The sequence below is a fragment of the Accipiter gentilis genome, chromosome 7, assembly GCF_929443795.1.
Source record: "Accipiter gentilis chromosome 7, bAccGen1.1, whole genome shotgun sequence".
Lineage (NCBI taxonomy): Eukaryota > Metazoa > Chordata > Aves > Accipitriformes > Accipitridae > Astur > Astur gentilis.
In genome coordinates, this window is record NC_064886.1 from 38720147 (window position 1) to 38744638 (window position 24492).

At 40.9% G+C, this 24492-nt stretch overlaps 1 long non-coding RNA gene across 1 annotated transcript; it reads left to right on the top strand.

Moving 5' to 3' along the window:
• The first annotated feature begins 246 nt into the window (after positions 1–246).
• LOC126040695 (uncharacterized) lies at positions 247–637 on the top strand. The gene is made up of 2 exons (XR_007506693.1): positions 247–332; positions 465–637. It is a non-coding gene; the product is annotated as an uncharacterized LOC126040695 (long non-coding RNA).
• The last annotated feature ends 23855 nt before the right edge of the window (positions 638–24492 follow it).

Genomic DNA, 24492 nt, shown 5'->3' on the forward strand with positions numbered 1-24492 from the left:
GCACTCACAAAAAAAAAAAAAAAGGGAAAAAAAGGTTTGATTAGGGATGGAATAGGCTTAGAATAATTCAGGCTGGTGAATCCTTGCCAGCTCCACTCCTCCACACATTCCTGCCTGCATTCTGATCTCATTATGCACCGAGCGAGAGCGCGAGCTTCACTGGAACAGTTTTCACCCATCTGCATCCTCTTCTTACTTATCAAACTGAAGGAGGATGTATATTTATAACCCCCTTCGAGATACTGTGCGGATTCATGGTGCAAAGGCAGCGCGTGGCGTTTGTATGCTAGGCAGGGCGAAGGAACAGGATGGCTTGCGCAAAAGACGCACAGGTGTATTCCAGTTCATCCTGTTTTATGAAGCTGAGGCTTCACTTCAAATGGCTACATGAACTGCCCTAATGCCTTGCTGTTTCTGAATTAAGACCAAAGCTTATGCTCAAACACCAATTTTTCCTCCCACAGGTACTGAGCGTATCCGGATGTATCAAGTGAGGTCCCCTAAGGATCTGTCCTGAAACCAGGTCGATTCAGAATCCTCACTAATGACTCAGCTCATAGAAAGGACAGTGCAGAAGGTGCCAATGCTGGGGAAGGTTGCGAATGCTTTGAAAGACTCTTTCAGAATTCAGAACGGTCTTGATGAATTGAATAAACAGCCTTAAATCAAGCCAAGACATTCAATAAAGGCAAATGTGAAGTACTAAGTAAAGGAAGGAGAAATCAAATGAACAAATACAAAATAAGAAATAACTGGTACAATAAGAGTACTGCAAAATGAGTGCTGGGAGTTACGGAGGACCCCAGGTGGAATATGACTCAACACCATGACATGCTACAACAAAAAAAGTAAAGCTCATTCAATGATGTATTAATAAGACTGATGCTTGTCAGACATCGGAAGTAATTATTCACTTTCATTAAGCATCAGTGAAACTTCTCGTAGGGTGCAATTTGGAACACCATATTTTACCAAAAGTGCAGACAAATTTGAGAGGAAAACATCCTCATCTATGGAAATGCTGAATTTTTTTCTCTATTTGTTTGGTCTGGAAAAGAGGAGACTCAGGAGAATATGATAGGAGCTTCCAACAAACAAGAATATGTGACAGATAACATAAGAATTCATTTAATTCAGAGTGAGCAATACATAAGCTATAATATTAGGAAAAGTTTTCTAAGAATAGTTAAGAGCTGCAGAAGGGTATCTGCAGGGTATCTCTGTGTCTGCCTAATTATCCTTGCCTCTCAGCATGGCTGATTATCCCAGGCTGGCTACACTGTGCCTGGCTGATAGTCTGTCCAATGTCAAAACCGGCTGCTCCAAGCTAGTTGTGTTCTCTCTGCTCCGTGCAACGTTTCGCAGCACTACTCTGCATTCAAATGACATTGAGTTCCCTGCAGGACTGCATTGCTGTGATTCAGTGCTTGACTACAAGAAGCGTAGCTGGTCCGAGATTTCTTGCCTCACCTGCTCACGCCAGAACAGCGCAGGCAAGCACTACTCAGTACACGTTTCTGCCAAGGACACAGAAACACAAAGGGAAGCTGAGCACCGCATTAGCTCAGCATGCAAGAAAAACATATGGGGCCTGTTTCCAAATCCCAGGAAGGCAGGTCAGCCCGCTTCATGAAGAGCCAAGGTATCACCAGGCAGGTCCCCAGCAGCACCTTCTCTTCTCAGGGAAGCGCATCTCCCAACTCCTTCTCAGCGTTGAAGTTCACTGGCAACCCTTATCTCACAGAGAAGCCAGATCCATCTATGGTTATCATTACAGAAAAGAAGGGAAGACAGCAATTCTTCAGCTACTTATGACAGTAAAAACATTTTTGCTTGTCTGGGCAGCATTCAGCACTCCACGGTTCCTGCGCTCAGACTCCGCCCATATACTCTACCCGCTTTAGCCGGCACAGCAACTTCATGGGACAAGTTTTTCCAAGTTCTCTCCCAGTCAGTACAAGGGAGCCTTGCTGGAATATCCAAGGTATAGCAGCCTTCCTAGGGTAAAGCAACATGGACAAGCTGAGGGTCATGCCCAAAATGGAAGGCTTCATAGCAGAGGTATCACCAGACCTGCTGGCTGGGAGCCTGTCAATCACTCCTTTACAGGTTACTGCCACGGGCATGTTTTCAGGGCTCTTCTTTGGGATGTGACAGCCCTTGTGAGAAGCCCAAAGGACCTCAGTAGTTGCAGAGAGGAACAAAAAATAAAACCTTCTTTGTCTCAGAGCTGGAATGCGACCCAATGTGTACATATGGGAAAAAATAATTGGAATAGACAAAGCCATGGGCAATTGGGCAGATGATGTGCCTGAGAACTATGAACATCTGTTGTGTGGTAAATATGCAACCATCAGCTTTTCTCCATAGTCTATAAACAAATTCAAATAAAAGAACAGGATGATAGCTTTTATTTATATGTAACTTTCTTTCACAGAAGTGCAGGAATTAACATGCCATTGTAAAATGCTAACTTGACAGATCAGCTCATTTGCAGACCACTGTTAACGCTCTACAGAGTGCATTTCCCCCAAAACAACCTGGATAAAATAAGGGATTCATGGGATCAACTCTCCTCTGCCCACTCATTCTCTCTGAATCCCGTTGCCACCTCCCTCTTCTCTAACACACCACTTCTCAAGCCTGTGGACACCCTCTCTGATGGATCTGTTTCCTGCATTGATCAGCTTCTACCTTGGACGTGCAGGTGTTGCTAGATCACACCACTCACTAGAGCTTCAAACAAGCAAATTCAGGCTTTGTCACACTTTGCAGGAGCTCCCTAAACATCCATAGCTTCATACTTCTCATTCAACTTCCTCATTTCTCTACTCTGCCATGGCACCTATAAAAACAACTGTTTGGTTGCTCTGTGTGTTGAACAATATTGTTTTGTGGTTTCCTTGCACCCTCTCTACCAGTATCCTCTGTCATCCCTCTCCAGTATGTAGAGGACAGGCTTTCTGAAAGGACAACCTTTTTGTTCTGTGTATTTATAATACATGTACGTATATACATATAACACATATTTATAGTGCCATCCAGAGGGACCTTGACAGGCTTGAGAGGTGGGCCCATGTGAACCTCCTGAAGTTCAACAAGGCCAAGTGCAAGGACCTGCACGTGGGTAGGGGCAATCCCAAGCATGAATACAGGCTGGGCGATGAGCAGACTGAGAGCAGCCCTGCGGATAAGGACTTGGGGGTGTTGGTTGATGAGAAGCTCAACATGACCTGGCAATGTGCGTTTGCAGCCCAGAAAGCCAATTGCATCCTGGGCTGCATCAAAAGAAGCGTGACCAGCAGGTCGAGGGAGGTGATTCTGCCCCTCTACTCTGCTCTCATAAGACCCCACCTGCAGGACTGTGTTCAGCTCTGGGGCCCCCAGCATAAGAAGGACATAGACCTGTTGGAGCGAGTCCAGAGGAGGGCCACGAAGATGATCAGAGGGCTGGAGCACCTCTCCGATGAAGGCAGGCTGAGAGAGTTGGGGTTGTTCAGCCTAGAGAAGAGAAGGGAGACCTTAGAGTGGCCTTTAAGTGGTACTTAAAGGGGGCCTACAGGAAAGATGGGGAGGGACTCTTTATCAGGGAGTGTAGTGATAGGGCAAGGGGTAATGGTTTTAAACTGAAAGAGAGTAGATTTAGATTAGGTATAAGGAAGAAGTTCTTCACTGTGAGGGTGGTGAGGCACTGGCACAGGTTGCCCAGAGAAGTTGTAGATGCCCCCTCCCTGGAAGTGTTCAGGGTCAGGTTGGATGGGGGTTTGAGCAACCTGGTCTGGTGGAAGGTGTCCCTGCCCATGGCAGGGGGTTGGAACTAGATGATCTTTAAGGTCCCTTCCAAAACAAACCATTCTATGATTCTGTGATAATGCCTAGCACAGCCCAGTCTCTTCCAAAACGGAGGCTTGTGGGTGCTGCGGTAATAAAAATAAAGACAGACATCACCATAAATTCACCTTCTCTTTCTATACAGGAAATTGTGATTGGCAGGAAGAATTTGGGTCAGACGTGCATTTTATGCTCTCATTGAAAGCAACAGAGCATTAGGAGATGTAACTGGCAATGTTTAAAGCTAGAAAGGACCCAGAAAAACAGTCACCAAAACTCAAAAATACACCCTAATACAAAGGTGGCAAATTACCATCACTGAAGCAATACCTTTATATTGTTTAAACAAGGTAAGCACACTTCATTTAATCCAGCTTAGTGGCATACTGTCAACCACAGAGATATTTTATTACCATTAAATTGTTGCTTTTCATGAATAGATTCTTGGCCAATGGCTAAAGTAAAGCACCGGCAGAGTATCAGGAGCCTGCAGAGAGCTTAGCTGATAAGAGAATGGGTTAAAGAGAAACTATTCTTATTTGTGTGACAATCATCTTGTGAGAATATTTTCCGTCTGTGCTATTTTTGGTTCCCAGTCAGATCGTTCTTACAAAAATACGGAATTAGAATTTGAATACAGCCATAGTAAGAGCACTTTGCATGTCTGCCCACACACCCCTCCTTCCCCCACACACCTCCATCAGGGAGGTTCACTGCTGAGCAAGGTCAAATTATATCAATAAGGCACTGCAGGAAAATCTTTTACATTCCCAGATTGGTTCGAGAAATTAAAACTCATCTCCTGGGATTTTCAAATCAAGGAATGTTGTTTATTTTAAGATTCACTGTAGCATTATATTTATGACTCATTAATCACCTTGGCTTGAAAATCTATGTCAAATGAGGAAACTATTACACTTAGAAGGTTTGCACAGAATGGCCAGATTCTGTCTATCTTTAACCACATGGTCTAATGGAAAGAAAAGCCTTCCTTTTCTGCACAGAGAATTTGAAATTACGGACAAGTCCCTGCAATTATGGACTGAGTTACTTAACCTTTCTGACACTGATTCTGTCCCACAGGTCTCTTTTGGGCAGGAGTAACTCTCAGTGTATGCTTGTGGCAGAAAAAGATTTACTGGAGCAGCTCAGGGAATTAATAACTTTTGGTGCAGCATGCACGTTCCTAGTATGGTTTTAGCTGTGCCTGCACACGGCTGCATTTGGCCTCATCTTTTATAGTACCCAGGACAACTTCAGCACAGCAGAAGGGCAGTGCAGGGTAGCTCATGTGCAACATCCCAAAACTGGACCTTGATAATGGACCCTCCTGATGCTGGGCTCTGGGTAGAAGCAAAGTCCCTACTGCACAGATATCCCTTGCTTGAGACAAGAGCCAAGGCGTGATAGCACAAGCAGACCATGGGCAATTTTAGGCAGTGCAGTTCAGTTTTCTAACAGGGCAGGTTAGCAGTCTGGTGCTGGTTATGCAGCAGCTGACCTGACCAGCAGGATGGGAGCCTGTATTTCATTTAAGACTTTGAAAAGGCACTTGACTAACTCAGTTTTGTTATCCATGGATGTAAGTTTTAAAAATTAACCTCCCAAGGGAACCAGAGGATACATTTAAAGTCTATTTATGTAAACAGCTAGAAAGGTCTGCTTGGTTTACTCCTGCTGGAAGTGATACTCTGGTGAAAAATGTAATGCACTTCTTTATCTTCATAGTATTGAAAATACAAGGCATTGATTGTGCTTTCAGCAGAAGTAAAACCACCACAATCAAGTCAAACCTCTAATGTTGGGAAGGAACTGGACTGTAAGCTTTGCTTATTGAGAAGTCATTAAAGCATCACATCTCTCCAGTACACATCCATAAAAGACAGGGTAGAACATTGCTGTTACAGGACTATAAACCACATACCAATGAACAAAGACTTTATATTTACTGACTTTTCTAAGGGAGTTTTAAAATGTATCCTTAATTTGTCAATGAACATTCATATAACATTAAAGTTAAATGCACAATACTGATTAAGCAAAATTGTGAAATTATTGCTTTAGGTTTTCAAATCTCTTTCCAGATGTTAAGGAATCGACCCTTGTGCTAGTCAGTGAGCAATATGACTATTTGCACAGCACAGTAAACGGAAGTAGGAGGATGAACCACCTTCCCTAAATTTTTTGCGGGTTACATCCGCACTCTGTAGAGCAGTATAGTCCTGGCAGTCAGATCATTCAGACCAGAGACCTGGTTGATATGGCTGCATTAGCCTGAAACTCTTTCACAACTATGGGCTCCACAGATGTCAAGGTAGGGAAGAGAGAGATGTGCACTCCCAGATCTTGTCTCAATGTGGAGAGTCTGGACATGGTACTGGCTCCTTGAGCTCAGACATTGCCAAATGGAGAGGAACGAAAGCTAGGACTAGAATTTGTGATGCTCAGTTTGTGGCACTGTAGTTTAGAGGAGTTCCTTAAATGTCAAAAGCTTAACAGGAAGTTAATGTAAATTAAAGAGAAATATTAAGCAATAGCACAGATGAAAGAAATGGCAGGTGTAGGGAACCAATCTATTTTGCTGTGATTCTCTCTGAACAATCTCACACGATCCACCTACAATTTCATTCTCACTTTCCTTCCAGTGCCTCAACTCTGACTTTGCCTAATTCCCAGCAGACATCAATGGGAAGGTCACCTCACAAAAAGAATTGTCACTTAAGCTGTTGTTGCCTAACTGAAATCATATGACACAGGCATTCCACCAAACGATTATCAAACACCACATTCAGACAGTTTAATAAAAACTATCTGAGGTTTTGAGTGCTACAATAATAGCAGTTCTTACCACTTATGAGCTCTCCATTGGCTCTCATGGCTCAGAGGTGTAGGAACTTTTGGATCATGGGTGCATGAGGCATTTCACAAGGCAGTGAGGTTCAGCACAAGACAGAGGTTCAGCACTGTCCCCAAAGCAAGACACTGAATGCAAACCCAAACCCCTGAATCCCAGCCCCGCAAAACCAAGCAGCATGCCAATGAAAGCAGCCCACGAGGCTTCCTGCCCAGTGGCTTATATGGCTTATTGGAGAGCAAACTCAGGTAGCCAAGAAACATTTAGCAATAGGCAATGACAGCAGAGAAATCTTCGTGGGGTAGAGAGCGGAACCTCTACCCCAGAAACACAGATTCAGCAGAATGGCAGATGTCAAACTTTCACCCACTTGCATGTTCCTAGGAAGAAGTAGAACCCACTATATTGAGTGAATTTTAAAATACCCACATCTCTGTGGGGAAGAAGTTCAGTGTAATAACTGCACTCGGTACTCCACACTGGCTTTATCCAAGGACTCTCTTAGTCCACCCTACGAGTGCCTGTTTTAATCCACTTTGGAAACAGATTAAGACAGCTCATAAAAAGGCAGTCAAGATGTGGGATGAGAGTGCCACAGAGCGAGGCAGGGCACAGCAGTCAGTGCACTTTATGTTCACATGCTGCCGCACCATGCTATGATTTCCCCCAAGGGTTCCAGCAATAGGGTACAGGAAAGTCCCAGTAACATTTCACCTAGCAGTAAGTAGTTTCTACTAGACCTCATTTAGGTCTTTTTAAAGGCTCTGATTTGATTCATTATTTTACTTGTTCTACTAAACTGAGGTCAACTCTATTTCTTTAGGACCTAAATAAATAAATGGTTCTCAAGGCATCTTAGTAGCGTCCTATTACAAATACTCTCATTAGAGGAGATGCAGAGAAAGGATTTGTAAAAAGAAATCTCCAAAACAGTGTCAAGGAAATGCCATATTTTTGAAACAAAAGTTTTAGGGTCTTTCTCCTTGTCAGAATGAACAGGTTCTTGTTTTAAGTTAAAACTAGTCATAAAAAGGATGTTTTGGTGAAGAGCCGCATTACTGGAGTTTTCTGCAACAAGCTGCTAAGAATAAAACTGTATTCATTTCCATTAAAGGACAAGAGGCTTTCAGGGGCATAGGAGTAGTATCTGCTCTGTAAGGTACAGATCAGTTTTTCTGAAAACACTGGTTGAAATTATAAAACTGATGTGGTGATGCATACGGACACAGCATACTTTTTTACTCACATTTTTCAAGAGGTAGCAGTACCTCCTTCCACTATAGGCAGCACGAGTTATAGATGTGCAGCACATCAAAAAGTTATGTTCTTTCAAATTAATGATATCAAGTGAAAAACAAAACCCAAAGATCATTAACTGAACCTCAGGATCCAATAATTTCCAAATAGCACAGATAACAAGGTGTTTACCCCTGCATAGATATGTAGATACAAAAAAGGTTTCCATTCTCTGGTCTGCAGGCTCTGTACAAAACTTCTGCCTTCTGCATGAGATTAGCTTACTCTAATTTGCACCATCTACAAATAATCTCTAGGGGCTAAAAGGGAGTCAAAGGCAGGCATGGCAAACCGGCATTCTGCATTTCTCACAGGCACATCCCTTTTCCCTGGGTTTCCTGATTTTCCTGGCAGGAGAGAGAAAATGCTGATAAGAGTAACAAATTCAGCTCTTTGACCACCGTCCCCCATGCAGATAAGGAGATCCTCCCTGGACCAACGACACCTGCTTTCGACACAAATGTACCTGAGAGATTAGACACAAAGTGGCCTCATTAGGTGCGCATAATCTACTTTAGATCTCACAGGAAAGAGGAGGCACGAGACTCAGTTTTGAAAATCAGCTCGCTCTGTCCCAGTCCTGCAGTGCCTGCATGCCCCAAAGTCGTATCAAACCCAGAGGGCCTTTTGTCTTCTCTAGAGCCAATCTCTAAGGCCACAGATTCTGCTGGGTTTGCTTTAGCTTGGATATGTAGTGTCAACACAACAGCAGCTCCGGCTGCACGCAGATTGGTGGAGAAAGTAGGTCAACATGAGACAAGCTGTTCTCAGAGTAGCGTTTCTCTCTCCTCTCCCTTCCCTCTTTGTAAATGAAGAGTGCTAAACTAGTTGCTTTGAAAAGCACATAGGCGTTCACCCTGTCAAAGAGAAGTAGAGCCATTTTGCTGAATATGTCGCAGTTCTAGACAATTATTTTATTATGCAGTTTAGAACAATGTGCCATGTTTGTAATAGGCTTCATAGGAGATGCCACTTGTTAGTACTAAAATTCAAATTAATTACCAAAAAGCTGTTCTGAGTATTAAAAAACAAGGGGAGTATGTAAGCAAGACTAAAATAATTATAAATATTAAATGAATATTCATGAAAAATGCAAATTTTTACACAGGTTCATGGTTTTGGGTGGCAGAAAGTGAGTTTCACAGTTTTATGTTAAAAGAACAGTCAGAAACTGCATTTTAACTCAGAACACGCAGTATGCAGTGAAAAGGTCTTACATGTTCATCAAACAAAAAAACTATTACAAAACCACAGAATCTATGTCACCTGCCTCAACTAGCAGCACTGCTCAATGGACATGGATCTGCAATGTGCAGAGATGCACTCTCATTTTTCAAACCTGATTTACCCTTTACAAATAACTACTTAATTATGCTCAGGTGATAAATACAAAGAAGGAAGTGAGAAGTGCCCGTGGATGGATTAGTCACCAGTCAGTCAAACTGAGCAAATTAATCCAATATATGATTTATCTCCCATGCACACTCTGAATTATATTGGGAACTTTTAGAGAGTAGATTGGTGACTGCTTAATCTTCTCTAGGTAGTTTAACTATCTCCCTATATAAGTCCTAAGACTCCCATCCTTAGAAAACAGAACAAAACATCACTATAAATTTATGCATATCAATAACAGGCATTACCTTGAAAGGGCTCTCTCTCAAATCATATATATGATGGAAGTACTGAGGGCAAGAGTTGTACTACCAAAATTCTGTCTTACTTCCCTAATTCAAGAAATCCCATTCATTTCAAGAGGACTGTTCATGAGTTAAGAAAGCCAGATTTGGTGCTGGATCCCATTCAAGTCCCCTGGAAGTCAATGGAGCCACTCTCAACGATTGTAAAATGAGAAGGATTGGGCTTGTGCTCGTGTTTAGTATTGGATAGGTATTTTTCCATGGTACATATTTTTCCTATATATAATGCAAATTTTTCTCTTCATTTCTTTTTCCTCTGCTGAGAGTATTACTTGTTGTTCTGAGCATTAAATCCATCTTGGTTTTATCATACCCTTTGAGTCTCTGCATAAATACTTCGGCAAATTTTCCCCTTAATTGCTACCCAGTGTTCAAGGGAAAAGTAGCCATAACTTGTTTCACCTTTGGACACAAGCTACATTTCAGGCAAAGCTTCAGAAGAAGAAAGCATTTTCTCTTTTGTTCTAAAACATTACAGCTATTGGATCCATTACTCTTACTAGTGCCAGTGACAAATCCCCCACTGTCAGTCAAGTCAATGGGACCAAACATGGATGCAGAAGACATGGGAATAGCAAAGAAACTTCTTTTTCATGCAAGACTTCTGGTGCAAAGACCTGTAGGGGAAAGTGCTGAACAGCAAGTAAATGGAATTTTATCTTCAGGGTAACTTTTTATTTATTTACAGTACTGTTGTGCTTGTATGGTTCAATCATGGACTGGGACCCAATAATGCCAGGTCTTGTACAAACACAGATCAAAAATAGAAGGCCTTCCCCAAAGAACAAACTTTTTCTTATAGATATAGTTTACACACACAAGAGAAAGAAACACATGATAGTTTATCATCGTAATAACTGTATAGACAAGGTTTCAAGTAAACGAGGGAAGAGTTGACTATTGCAGCAACAATATTTCCAAAGACATTTTAGAGTAGCAATTAAAAAGGGGTTTTTTTGAGCAATGTGGAATATGCTTTAGCCAGATCTAGTCTGTAAGCATCTTATTTAGTTGCTGTTACATTACTCAAATTACTGCCTTGAGGCTCCAGCCAAGATCAAGCCCAACTTCTGGTAAACAGACACTATGCCCTACATATATCACCAAGTAAGACACAGGCTCCACCCTGACATTGAGGTGCTGGAGCGCTTCCAAAGAGGAGCAATGAAGCTGGTGAAGGGTCTAGAGCACAAGTCCTATAAGGAGCAGCTGAGGGAACTGGGGCTGTTTAGCCTGGAGAAAAGGAGGCTGAGGGGAGACCTTATCGCTCTCTACAACTACCTGAAAGGAGGTTGTAGCGAGGTGGGTGCTGGTCTCCCCTATCAAGTAACTAGCGATAGGATGAGACGAAATGGCCTCAAGTTGTGGCAGGGAGGTTTAGATTGGATATTAAGAAAAATTTCTTCACCAAAAGGGTTGTCAAGCATTGGAACAGGCTGCCCAGGGAAGTGGTTGAGTCACCGTCCCTGGAGGTATTTAAAAGACATGTAGACATGGCACTTAGAGCCATGGTTTAGTAGTGGACTTGGTATTGTTAGGTTAATGGTTGGGCTCGATGATCTTATGGGTCTTTTCCAACCTAAATGATTCTATGAATCTATGAAAAGGTTACAAGGCAGGTACAAAATTATTCCCCAGCTTCAGCAGTGACACGCTTAAATGAGTAATTCCCTCAGCTGATGAGATTTAGGCAGCCTCCGTGGGAAGGACACAGTGAAAAGGGTCACACAAACCGACCTGGCTGTACCCTAGGTCTCCAGCAGCACAGCTCAGAAATGTTGGAAATGAGAATATCTCCTGTTCAGTTATATTTTTTGCTTTACTGTAGTCAGCATCAATTGAACTTCACAGTTAACTTACACATATTTTTTCTTTGCTCCATCTCCCCTTTACTTTTAGCAATTGTGGTTGTGTTTTCCTCTATGATTTCTTTAATATCAGAGGGGCAGAAAGAGAAAAAGAGAGATACTTGATCTGATGTGGGAACACTTTCTCCTTTGTATCAAAGAACCATCTGCTAATTTACAAAATACAAACAAAGTTACTGGATGTGCAAGAACCCCTGATGGGAAGCCAGGCACAAACAGTGCCTGTACCACGTCAAGGAGTGCTGTGTTTATTCTGGAATGCACAGCTGTCTGGGTTGCTTTTATCTTTGGGTATTTTTCCTTCTTTTTCTCATTTTATTGATCTAAGTTCAGCATAGTGAATAAGCTTTAGCAAAATAATAAATACAGAATATTTATAGAATGCTTTTCCTACTGTAAAAAGCACTTTTCTAGACAGAAACAGAAATCATATGGAGCAGCAACTATTCTGCAGGCTGGTGCAGGAAAGGTTGACAGCCCTGCCTCCTCCAACCTCACTGTTTTGAAGCCCCGGTCTCTGTTGACCCTCTGTTTTCTGAGCAGTTGGGTGACAAAAGAGTCAAGTTAGTCCAACAGCTCTTTTCATTCTCTCTCCCCGCCTCCTCTGCGCACCGGGCAGGGCAAGGCACAATGCAACATTCAGGAAATACCTCAACCTTGTCCTTTTTCAGTTGTTCTGCAAGTAAGAAATAGGAAAAAAAAAGAAAAAAAGAGAAGCAAGATATACCTCCCATGCTCCTAATCTGCAGCGAGCAGAACGACATGCAGCAGTTACTGTGGTCAGCCAGCTCACTGTGGTCTCACCACAGATTGTGAGAACAAATGTCACCCTCCAGAAGACAGAGAAAAGAAATTATCCAGAGTAAATTTATGTAAAGTAGTTACATTAGCAGCAGTGTATGTTTAGCGTTCAGACCTTTTTCTTAATTTCAGCTGGTACTGAGGTTTTAAAACAGCTAGAAATATCTAAATACCTGTAGACAGACCTGCAAACCTGCTTCCTAAAAACTGGAAGTCTGTATGGCAAAGATAAGGCTGTGGGCAAAATACGAGTAACACAATACTCAGAAAACAGGCTACTGAATGACCCATTTCTTACAAGCTGGACTAAAATGCATTTAAACAGCGAGGTTTTTGGGTCTATGTTTTCCCATGAATTTAGCATTTGAGGACCTTACCACACTGACAGGCCTGAAAGGTAGCGCAGAGACAGCAGCAAGGATAAACTAAACACATTTTTCTCTTCCTCGTGCCTCAGCTCAGGTGAAAAGAAAAAAAAAAAAAAAACCAAAACATTTCAAAGAAGTCAGAATCCCTAAGGGAGTCTGTGTAGACAGTGGAGTCTGGCACATAGGGCCAACCTGACATAGTACAGCTCTGCAGTACAGCAGAGCTATATTAGCAGAGACATAGGTCCATCTGAAAGCAGCTTCCCCTTTTCTGAACCCAGACCGACTCCCAGAAGGACAGGACGGTGTTTTCGGGGTCACATTTCCCAAGCCTGATGGGTCTGGGAGTAGGTCGCAACGTGCTGGCTCCCTGTCTCTGTGCCGGTGGCGTGGAGATGTGCTGTATCTCTGTGTCCACTCCAAACTCAGGCTTTCTGTGCAGACTGCCGATAAGGATGTCAGTTATAGTGACAGGCTCTTTAGCTATGGGCATGGGCCCATCAGAAGGCAGACGGAGGTCACCAGGCTCACCGTACACAGCATACATGGAGAGTTGTTGTTGGCAACAACTTCCAGGCACCAGCTTCAAGGATATGAAACAGAGTCACAGAAGCCCTGACAACAGTGTCAACTCTGATGCACACAATCCTGTATTTTTGAAAAATAAATTTTAATTTAAACTTGCAACTACAGTCAGATGCATAGCAGATATGCAACTGCAAAAATAAAATGAAACAAATCCACTGTGTTGTAAAATCCCAAGATGCAAATGGAAACAAATGACTATGAGACTGCCCAGTGTCTCACAAAAGCAGGTCTAAAATTAAGAAACCCTTTAAATATTGCAATAGTATCAGATACCACTAATGAGTCCATGCATGTAGGGATGTGTATGATTACACACACGTCCTGCTGGTATGAAGAAGAATCAAGTATGAGTTACAGTTTGTCACCTAAGCTGACAGTCCAAGTATTCCTGCATAAATTGCCATAGTTAAACCGAAGACTCATATTTCCTGAAAAGTAGATACATGCTGGATCAAGAATGGACTTTTCAATATGTAACTTATGCATAATAAACAATAAAACTCTATTTTCTATGATGTTTGAGGCAACTATTCAGTAACCTGAAGCTATACCTATGCTAATATTTGCTATGTATGTGACAATGTAACTTCTGCATTCCTCTCCTTCCCTTCCATCCAAAAAACACATGGGTTGACTGAAAAACAGTAGAAGCGAACCTGGATCCAGTGCAACCAGCACAAATTCTGATAATTTATAGGAGACAACATTTTACCCAGTATATTTTAACAAATGGTCCTGATAGTACAGCAACATCCAATCCACTGACCTTTCAACTTCCTCTTAGTGGAAGGGATGCCAGCAAGCCATGAGTACTACTGTGCAACATACTAGCTCATTTTGCTATCTAAATTATCGTCTGCATCAAAATACAGATTGAATGCTCTGCCAACAGTAGCTCTGACAACAGTAAATGGCAACACTCAGGTGCTGGTTTTGTGTTACCTCCCAGGGCAGGCTGTCATTATTCTCCATGCACACATGGTAAATCCGCTCACACCTGAGTCCCACACCATCATGGAAACCTTCACAGGCGCTGTGGAGTGCCAGCACAGCAATCCTATGAACAAAAAAATATTTACATCCAGCCCACTTTTAGAAAGCTACAAGTGTTTAATGAGTGCAAGCTAGCATAGCTTTTCAGAAGGGTTAAAAAGTTGATTTCAGATAAACCCCTGTCACCAACCTTTTTTCTGTTTTTACAAGGAAAACCCCCATTTTCAAGAAATGCTCCAGTTTTCTAGGGTATTTCAGTACCCTGCAGTATTTCTACCATTTCCAGGACAGTTGCCATGAGCTTGATATAAAGCTCATCTGACATAAAGAGTCCTTGCAGGTGCCATTATAAAAAATGTGAGCTTGGAATGGGAAAACACTGGCTATGATTCCTACAGACCTGAATGGGAGAGTTTTAATGATTAATTTTAACCAATATCATTTCCTGGTTTGTTTTCAGCATTCCTGCAAATAGATTGTGTCATTCATCACTCAGAAGTATTCAACATTTTCTATTTTATATTATTTCTATAATACAGAGTATATTATTTCTATAATACACTCAAATATCCAGGCTATCATGTAACATCTTTCGCCCTCTGAAGGGACTAGGCAGAATATTCGAGGCTGGAGCTGCTTTAAATAGTTTCCATTGCTCTGTGTACACAGCATATGATTTTTCCCTATCATCCTCCAGCACTTTTCCATTGCAGCCTTCAAACGTCACACAGTGCCTTATGCACCTATCAACTCTCATATACAATGGGTAAATTTTAGTTTCACTTATGTTGGCATAATCCCACTAAAGCCAGAAGGATTGCTTGGGTTTATCTGAGATCAGAAGACAGTCTCAAGTTAGGCTGAGCTACGTAAGTGTTTGGAAAGAGCAATTATGTTCTGCAACGAAAGACAAAGGTTTCAGAATTTAGACTGACATAGGAGTTAATATTCCCCACACATGGACATACTAACTACTGTTGCTACTTGTCCTTGGGAGATATTTTTGCTGAGAATGTACTTTTTTGCATAGGATAAAACAAAATTGCTGATAATTTAGAGATTTAATAAATGAAATCAACATTGCATCTGATATCATTAACAGTAGGGAGAGTGGTCTTTCTGGATAATAACGATGTATTATGGCAGAATATCCAGGTACTATCAGTGGTGATAGATTAAATAGATTACAAGAGAAGAAAGAAATAAAATTCAACCCAAGCTCTTACTGCAGCAGCAATGAACTAAAATTCTTATTCTCTTCTTGTCCCAAACGACTTGGCATTGCTTGGGCTCTCAAACAACTGTCATATTTCACACCAGAAATGCTGCATTCCAGTTTAAGTTTGTGTTTCAAATTCAGTTTTGTAAAGCATTGTGGGATTTTCCAGACTGAAAGGCATCATATATAAATTTAAAATATTATTATTATTTCAACATTATTTATGGATACCATCTGTTGGTAACTCTGTTACTGTCTCTTTTTTTAATGTTCTTATCACAGACTGCCTTGCTTATTACTTGCTAAATTGGTCAGAATTCAGTTCAAGCTATCATTGAGTTATATGTTTACCTCAATGAGTGCCTGCCAAGAATGATGTTTATGGCATATCTTGCATTGATTTTAGAATTTCTGAAAGTAATAAAACACTGAATGAGGTTCATTTCTTCTCACAAATTAGAATCTGTCATATTAATAGAGTAATATAATCCTGTCATCGCTTCTATTTGTTTCTTTCATCAGACTGATTGGAAAGAGAAGTTAACTTCACATTCATTTAGGCTGTTTGTTTAAAAGGCCTACAGGAAGCTGTTGGTTTATTTTTTAAATCTTTAGGAATAATCATTCCAAACCTGATTCTGCTACTCCTTTGTGTAAAACAACCTTATTCTATAAGCTGCCAGGTTGGCACCCATGAGGCTCCTCCGGGGCAGGGCACCGCTCATTGCACCAAGAGGACAGGACCAAGTTCTTCATCACTTCAGTGACAATGTTGTGAACGAAAGGTGTGCACGGGAAGAGTCCAGTCCCCGTTGCCTTCTCCCCTGACCCTGCTCTGAGGCGACAGGGTGGGCTACACTCCATTTCTTCCTGGATACAACATCTGGCGTCTGGGTAGAGATCATGCAGGTCCCCACCTCCGCTCTTCCATGACGCTCTCCACAGCGGCGCTTGGTGGGGTCAGGATTACAACTCAGCACTGGTTAACGAGATGCAAAGCGCACAGTACTTCTCTCATTCCTGGGAGGGTGATGCTTGCATATCATTACGGTTCTGCCTACAGTCATTATTTAGTCCATATTTACTCTCTTAAAACCTGCCCAAAGTATAAACCTTTGCATCAGCTGTTGTCATGTCAGCTTTCACAAGCTTGATGCAAACAATAATGAACAATTCAGGGGAAAAAAAAATCTCCGAATAGGATTAGTGAGGTTTTATTAGAAACTATGCAGCAGATTCACCAAAGAAACTATTACCCCCACCAGCAGCCATTGCCACACTACAGCTGCCTGGAATTTTTATTTTCTTGGTTTTAACTTCATAACTCCACTTTCCTTTTCCTTCTTGCTTCCTCTTGGCTGACATATTATATAGCTGCTGAAATGATCCTCTAGCCAGGAATGCTGGATGAGCGGCTGCCTGTGGATTGGTGCCAACACTGCACTGGAAACTGGAAAGCAGCACAGACTGGCTTGCACCCGTGTCTCCTTCCAGACACAGATAAAAAAAACAGAGCTCCTCGTTAAGAGACTGCTGACCTGTGAACTCAAGATTTTCTCCTACCTGCCCCTGTGGACACAGCAGCATTTTAGGGAGCTGTACACTACCCATACATGATGCCAAGTTGAGCTTCCTCCTTCTCTTGCTGGGTTTTGAGAATGCCAGGCTGAGATCTGTGAGGCATCAATTACAATCCTGAATGCATCTCTCAAAATAAATGTTTTGGGCATTTTTGTAGCAGATCACCCAATAATAGCACATAGCTCAAGCAACTAACAGAGCACAAGTCCGCTTCCAATGTGTCAGATAATAATTGTGCTGTAACACCACAGTGCATACATGAATAAATACAATTCTAAATTCAATGAGATATTTTCCTTCTGCTGCTCCTCCTGCCGCAAATGAATACACCAGCAATTAATTACTGTGCTCAGCAAATCCCTGCAGCAATTGTGTAATAGATTCATTTCAGTCCCTTGTCTCGTAACCTTTCATATAAGTTTCATTGGTCTGGAATGGCAAGCATAAAAATATATGGTTTTGTTCATTTAATGTTTGTAAATGTTAGAGCTCTCAGATACCAGCCATAACTTTCTCAAAGTTCGGCTCCACTGCTTATAAATACTACAGTATATTTGAATATTAGGATCATTTGAGCTCACAACTAAGAGTAATGGATCTTTCTCAATCAGAGATATTTGCATGTTACATTTTATGGTAAAACTTAATTATATTTAAATCAGTAACATATGAGAAATAGTATGATATTAGCTCTTACTAGCTGTCAAACATTTAGGTGGTTAGAACTACACCAGTATACCCTGGCCTCAGTAAAGTCACTGGAAGTTCTGCCACTGACTTCAGTAAAGCTGGGTTTTCACCTAAGTCACTATTTGTGTATCATGAAAAAAAAAAAAAAAAAAAGAATTGAAACTAATATGCTGTCCTTGCCCCTCTGCTTCTTTAAACAATTATTTTTAGGATGCACCATTAAAAGTTGCTGAGCACTTCAGGCGTTATGAAAAGGACTTCCATATCAAGAAAACCACAAAGCTATTTCCTGATCATATTTTGCAAGCGTTTCAAGTCCAATGAGGTCATGTGTGTAGACCTGACAACACAGCACAGGACGAACATTGAACAGACACTGCCTAAGTGATGAAATGCAATGCAATACTACTAGTGTCTTGATGACAATATTATCTGCTGTTGCACAGATGTCTCAGAAGAAGCCAACTTTCTCCAGTTCTCATGGGCAAATGCAAGTCCAACAGGAGAAAGCACGGGAAGTAGGCAAAAATAGATGGAGGGAGAAATCTGAAATCCAAGCTTCCTGAACCTGAAATGAATCCAAAGATCCTTGGGTAAATGACTTTCCAGGCTGAATGAGCAGTGAGAGTAGACTGGCAAAGCTGGAAGATAAACCTCCTGAATCTTAAAGACCAGGTTTCAACTGTGAATAGTACCACATATGCAACATACCAAGAATGATTAATAAGAAAAAAATAAGTCTGAGCTTTCTGACTGGAAACATAGCATGGCTCTGTGCTTAGAGTAACAGATTGGGACTCAGTTCTGTTTCTGCTGCTAGTGGGTTGTACAACCACTGTTGTCTTCAGTGTCATCCTTCAAGACAGTGACTCTCTCTCCCAGCCATATGTATAGTGCCCAGCAAATAAAGGCTTTACAAACAAATTATTAAAAATAATTCATACCAAAAGTTCTAAGGTGCCCCTTAAGCCAAGACATCAAGAATAGGACTACCGTGAGTTAAAACTAGTCATAAAGTAAGAATCAAATGCTCATGAAAAAGAGAGAAAGATTATTAAAAGTGTTTCCCAAGTTCTGTCTAGCTTTGCTTCTCATATCTCTGCTCAATGAATACTCATGCAGCTCTGACTAATTTATTAAAGCTGAGCTCAAGACTACTCAGGACACATACTAAAGTCTGCTGTCCCTTCTCTAAGGATAATTCTTTCATTTGGTTATTTCAGTCTGTTGGGTATCTAGATAGCGCATCTCAAAAATGGAAGAAAAACTGAATTTCCATCCTGCTGAATAGTCTTTGGCTTAATCTTTTTGAATATAAAAGCTGGCAATGCACTGGGTTTGGATCCAACCATATCCTTAAACTGGACTGCACAGTGACTAGAGATACTTCTGGACTTGGCATTTGCTTCTGTAAGCTGAGGAATGGCCACAGTCCCTTAATACTACTGTGCAGCTTTCTTGTTACAGTTTGCAATAGCATCTCTAGTTGACATTTCACAATTTCACAGTGGGATTTCTCTCACTGTCTTGATCCATGTAGGTGCCTATAGTGACTGAAGTCTGCCTTTGAGGCACATGGGATTTACCAGTCTTGACTCCACATTTTGCAGGGCTTAGCCAGCCACTTGGCATATTCCACCAAGGACAAGAGCCATCACTCACAGACTGGTGACTTGGCACATCAGGGATGATAAGCAATACCGCATGCTACTGAGTGACTTCACTAATGGTGTCTGGAGACCATCCACTGTGGAGATGCAGTCCTTTATCTCTGCAGTTATTCATTGATCTTCATTTAAAACCTTTGCAGGGAGGCCTTATCATCCACTCTCAATGCATGGGGCTCCCACGGGCCGCTGCAGCCACTCCCCAGAGTACTCAGATAAAGTCATGGCTATTGTCTATCTCCAGTCCTTCTCCAAAACCAGCAGACTACAGTAGATGCAGGCTACACTGCATCTGAAATACAGAGAGATTCAAAACTTGTTTCCAGCTGGCATCTGTCTAATCACTTCTCCACTTAAAAAAACCTGGCACGTAACTGCTGCTCTTCTCTTTGTATCTAAATCCTCAAACTTACATTCTTATTGTAGAGATTTAGTCAATGGAGTCAGGCTGATTAAAAAAAAAAAAAAAGAAAAAAGTTTTTGCACATCACATCAAAAAGCAATCTTTCAAAGAAGCATGGTTTGTGAAAGATTTTGTCCAGTGTTAGTGCATTACTAACCACTCTTCCATGCTTCCTGGGCCGCTGGAAACAATTGAAACCTCAGAAAACACAAGAGATATGTCCTCATTTTCTGTTATATTTTCTTAATAGGATGGCAGTTGAGTCAGACTTGAGACTTCATTTGTGCAGGAACTCTATGGATCCAATATTAATCATCTACAAATAACAGTAAGGCAGAATAACAGGAATGAAATAACCATAGCGTTGATTATCAAGAGATCCCATATTTCTGTACATCTCCACGTATCCTTAGTTCATTCATTTCAGTCTCCTCCTCCATACAGAGGATAAAAGATCACAGAAACATTGTGGGGATTAATTACTTAATGTCCTTACTTTGCCTTTGAAAGTGTAAAGCTCTCTTTTGCCTAACAGTTTAGGTGGATGTCCAAAGGGATTTACAAAAGTACTTAAGCAGGTTAAATGCCTACATCCCACTGACTCTCAAAGACTTTCCATAAACTTGACACTATAAATGGGAGTAGCAGTAAGGGAGAATGTCACTGTCGCCCCACCTCTATAGTGGCCAGGACACTGGAACAGTTTTTCAGATGTTCTTCTGATGACTACACCTTAGTCACAGACAACCTATTTGCTCCTGGCTGACACACTGATTTGAAGTAGGTACCTATCTGGCTCAATGTCTTCCATGTCTCAAAGCAATACCTAAAATCAACAGGAAGCTTAAACCCTTAAGGTGCTACTGTCCAGACACGGTTTGTTAGCTGAGTGAGACTAACTGCTAAACCAAATGCTGGACACCAACAAAATGTACGTGTACAATGACGTTAATGTGGTGCAGAGGTACAATGTGCCAGGTGCTCTGCTGTAGCTACCAAATTGTTTGAATTTGTCTTGGATTACCCTGTGTTACTCCAGCATAGCTGGCACGTATAGACTCCAATAAGCAGGACCCGTCCCAAACCAGAGACAGCAATAAACTGGCCACAAAGGCTCCCTAATTGTATTAAGCTGCCGTTGTAACTGGTTCAATTTCTTCTGTCTGTTAAATGCTAGTTAGGACATTGCTTCTGAGTTGCTTTCACCATCAGCTCACAGATCTTGTAAAGAGGGTTCAGAGATGACAAAGCTAGCTGGGCTTTTCCAATAAATACAGCTGTTCAGCCCAGCAACCCAGTCTAATATGACCAAAGGTGTATGTGGAGAGTGAACAGACCCAGCTATAAGCTACCTCCCCTGAGTACAAATATAGCTGCTGTGTAGGTCAAGGTCGGCTGCCCACAAATATTCTCTCTTTCTTGGGTAGGTTTTGCAGTCTGCATTGAACTGTCCATAATGTGGCAATCTGGGGCTACCTGCACCCAAGTGAACTAGTTTCCAGTGTCTAACATAAGCCTTACCCCTGGAGCGAACAGCGGATGTACCCTACCAGCAGTTGGGAGTTAGAAAACTGGTTTTGTCATCAGAGAGGCATAGTGAAGGATAAAAAAAGAGGCTTAAATTACACTTTAAAATGAGCTAGAGAAATTGGCTAGTGCAGAATGCAGCAAATGCTTCACTCTCTGGTACACAGTGTATCTTACTAGGAGCATAAAATGGTAGAGCTCAGGGTTTTGTCCGTTGATGATTACATGTATCCAGGTGGAATTTGAATTTTATAAGCCTGCAAGCCCAAATTGTCTTAGGAGCTGTCTGTTTAAAAGAACACATTTCTCTTTGCACATTTTGGTCAGCACTGTAATCAAGGGAGCCACATATGCTGGATCCTGTTCAACTTAATAGATAGAAATTTGGCAGTAGAGTGTTCTCCATATGGGTTTTCAGCTGTAGAAAAGCTTCTGCCTTTGCTATAAAATAGATTGGGATTGTTCCTTTCCAGAGTAGGCTGCCTCTTCGTCTAGGTGGTTGAAGAGAACTGGATTCACATGCGACCTGGGTCTTTACGTGGAAATGAGCACGTAAAACAAACAAACAAACAAACAAACAAACAAAAAATACACCCAAAAAAACCCCCAAAACCCACCCATGCTGGCTTTCAAAGGGAGTACATGATGTTCCCCTGAAATTCAAGGGAGTTATTACCCATTTTGCCTTGACTATATTTTGGGGTTAAGTTTTATCAAGAGCACCCAGGGAAATAGATTGGCACATCCCTCAAATATAACTTGTAATGAATAAATGTGTCTTTCCAGTCACTGATCTAACTGTGAAGGTGCAAAGTAGGTTGGAAGGTTCAGTGGCCTAGAAACAAAATTATACTGGGATAAATGTACAAATACATTTTCTCAATATACTGCAGGTATAATGGCTTCATTGTACAGGCACAACTTAACTTTCCCATCAAAACAAAGAAGTTTAGCCTGAACTAATTAATTTGTGTAGGCAAAGCCTAACATTTCCATAGTTGCCAAAGGGAAAGCAAAGAACAATTGTAAGGACAGGAAAAAAACCCCTCACAATGAGATCGCTGGGAATAATTCCAATAGCATGAAATTAATGTAAATCACAAATAGCTCCTGTGAAGCTAATATAAGAATCTGTGAGAAACCAGAATCAAGTCCAATAACCTAAATATGAATCACCAAGAAAAAATAAAAAGCATGACCACAACAGAGAGATTTAATAATATATTAAATTAAGATTAACACTGAATGATCACTAAAGGAATAAATACTTCCCTAATAATATTCAAGTCATATGATAGTAGTTTCTTGCAGGAGTGGTCTAAGTCTCAATGGTTATCTTGTCTCAGCAAATCTTATGGAAGCTACACAGTCCAAATGGATTCCGTTATAGCTTTCAAAAGATGCATCCTTCCCAGCTGGGTAACAGTTACCTAGTGTAACAGATGGCAACAGGAACGTTATCAGGTAAAGCAGAGATATAGGAACCTACCTAGAATCTGTTTAACGCTCCTGCTCCATCACTTTAAACGTTTGCAAGTCTCTTTTCCTTAAATGGTTATTTTGCGGCAGCTCCTCAAGGAAGAATAGCTAGGAGCCCAGCATGGCTTGCACAATGCAAGCAATTACAATTCTTTCACTGCTGCTTTTATATAATTGATATAATTACTGGGTTTAGGTTCAAAATTAATAAAAACCACATACAACTCATTGGAGGATTTGTTCTTCAAGAATATGTTAAAATTATATTTGTGCTTACTAAAAGAACTGAAAATATTACCCTTAACTAGTTTATTTCAGACACTGGTTCATTCTTTGAAGGTGTTTGTGTCTTTGCAACAGAGGTTGGGATGAATTAGAATATATATAGCGTATTCTGAGATGGTGTCTGTGTTTTCTCAATACTGCCCTGCTTTGGTGCAGCATTGGCTTTTGTTGTCTAAATGGGCTCAGATATGTCATTCTTATTACCAAGGCTTATTTAATTCATTTACTAGGTCATTGCTTGGGATAATATATGCAAATTGTACGTATTAAGAGTGATATGAATTACATCAAGCATTGCCATTTATGTGGAAAATTCATCAAATGTTAATGTAAAATCTATAAATAGAAAGAATAAAATAATAATAAAACATGAATGTGCAGCAAGCATAAAAAATGAAGATCCTTAACTGCCCATTTATTAAGCAAATAAGGACAGCATATCCTTAGCCAGTGAGCAAAAAAGGCAACAGAAAATGACTGTGTGTTATAGTGACACTGATAACCATTTAAATCAGGTCTCCAGTATTCTGACAGGGTATGTGCTTCTGAATGGGGAAAATGAAAATTCATATCATAAAGGAATTCCAACAACTATGCTGGTTAGAAAGTGGTAGGAGAGATTTGAAAAATAACCCCATGGATTTAGTCTTTATGACAAAGCTAATCACAGATTGCTTGGGCACTACACCAAACAGTTGGAAAAAACTATAAACCCAAGAATAGTGTTTTATATCATTTTGAGTCTGTTTTTCATAATTCTGTGATTCAAATGTTCTTGCTTGCAGGTACAGCCTGGGATGTTACTGGCTAGTCATAAAGTGTTCTGAATCTGTAACAATTCATTTTTCTCATATTGTAAGAACAAATAGTCACTTATCATTCTAGTATCTGGCGAAGAAACATCCACAGACTCTCATATATCCCTACATAATTCGGCATAACTGGCAGGCTTTTCTAAAATGGAATAACTGAATAATAATGAAGGCCATTAATGATGATTAGAAACATTACAAAGAGTGAAAAAATTAGTAATATAGTTTCTTATATTCATAGACTGCTTATGAGAAGAGCATTTTTGTAGAAATCATGCATAATTATTACTCAAGGAGAGGATATCAAAGGTAAGTTAGTTGAATTTTCACTCTTTCAAAAAAAGTTGTTATTATTGTAGCCTGAACTGCTACTCTTCAGAAGTGTAGTTAAGTTCTCCCTTTTCTCCTAGTGATTCATGTTTGCCTACTCAATTCTTTTAAATCAAGTTCTCCTTTTCCCCTACATTGATAACCATTTACAACAGCATACATATATCCTTTCAGCAATCAGACATCAATGCTCTGCATGT